The following is a 1,486-nucleotide window of genomic DNA, read 5'->3' on the forward strand; positions in this document are numbered from 1 at the left end:
ACTTCCTTAAATACATGTACATTACACAGGTCAGCTGTGCATTGTATTCCTTTACTCCCTGTACCCACACAAAGCTTTTTTCATCTTGTTTGTTGGTTAATTGAGCAATTGATTTATTACACACTGAATGGAAAGCCAGGTATATTTCAAAACTCATACTTGAAATCGATCTTTGAGATAAAGCACCCAGTCACATCCAGCTGCCATCCCCTTCAGTCTCAGGAGCTCCTTAACTCCAGGAGAACTGGGTTCTTTTCCTTGTATTCAGGAATGGAATTAACCCACTTGTTTAGCAGATATTTGTCTTCATTTATCAATGAAAAGCTAAACATTATTTCAAGATATTAATATTTGTCAGTTGCAAATCTCAGTTAAATGAATCACAGTTTATTCATCTGAAATCTGAAATCCTTAATCAACCATACTGCTGTTATTTTCCATTGGAGTATTGCCTGCAAAAATCTTCAGCTTCATTCATCATCATTATTAAGTACATGTTGAGTCTAAAAAGATGAGTAATGATAGATGTCATAGGATACGCAAAATTGGTTTAAAACATAACATGCCCAATCCTGTCTAGCATTTGTCACAAAATAGATTTTGGACGCACAAATACTGGCTATATTCAGAGTTCTTTCCTTGTATTATTTTAAAAAACAACACTTGTAATGCTGAAATCGGAAGTCATTGGGTAATTATGATTGACATAACAAGTAAATCTACTTTGCAAGTATTACTCGTACAACTTATGATCCTAGGAACATTCTCATTTGAGACTTCGAAGGAAGTTTCCTTTGCAAGAGGAAGTTGTTAATTCAATCAAACCCAGAATTTTATCCAGCACTAAACTCATATTTGTACTTTCTACAGATATTCTGTTTACATTTTCATTATAAATCCCAGTTAAATCTCAGAAGTGGTATTATTTGTTTCAGCAGATTTTTCAAAGACTTTGGAAGCCATTCCCATAGTATATAGTTATGAACTGAGAAACATTCTTCTACCAAAACAGTTTGTACATTGTATTTGAGGGTTAGTCCTGTCCTTCAAAACAAGTCTATAAAAATTCTTCTTAACCTAGTAACAGTAAAATGTGACTTAGCCAGAAAAAACAAAAAGAGAACCTCAATTTTTGAATTTTAATTCTGATTTCTGTTCTGAAGAGTGAAGAAATAAATGGAGAAATTACATAAGAAATTTAATGTAATTTCTGGGGCATATTTTAGTGTAGATTCAATGCAATACACTATCCCTAGGATATCAGCAGTTTGATATAATGAGAAGTTATTGTTAATAATTGTGGCCCTTAGATCACACAAGATCCACAGTCATCAAGGAAAGACTTAATGATGTTTTCTATAGTGTGCTTACCAAGACAGAATAAACTTCTTAGATATCTGAGAATGTTTTAAATAATGATTGAGATAAAAATATATTCTGCTGATCCCTGACCCATGGGACATTCAGAACACCCCATTTCTTGAGC

At 33.1% G+C, this 1,486-nt stretch overlaps 1 protein-coding gene across 1 annotated transcript in view; it reads right to left on the bottom strand.

Moving 5' to 3' along the window:
• Positions 1–1,486, bottom strand: part of MMP3 (matrix metallopeptidase 3 (stromelysin 1, progelatinase)) — a 10,156-nt gene that overhangs the window by 6,609 nt on the left and 2,061 nt on the right. The window lies entirely within an intron of this gene.

This window comes from Galeopterus variegatus, unplaced genomic scaffold (assembly GCF_000696425.1).
Source record: "Galeopterus variegatus unplaced genomic scaffold, G_variegatus-3.0.2 Scaffold3326, whole genome shotgun sequence".
NCBI lineage: Eukaryota > Metazoa > Chordata > Mammalia > Dermoptera > Cynocephalidae > Galeopterus > Galeopterus variegatus.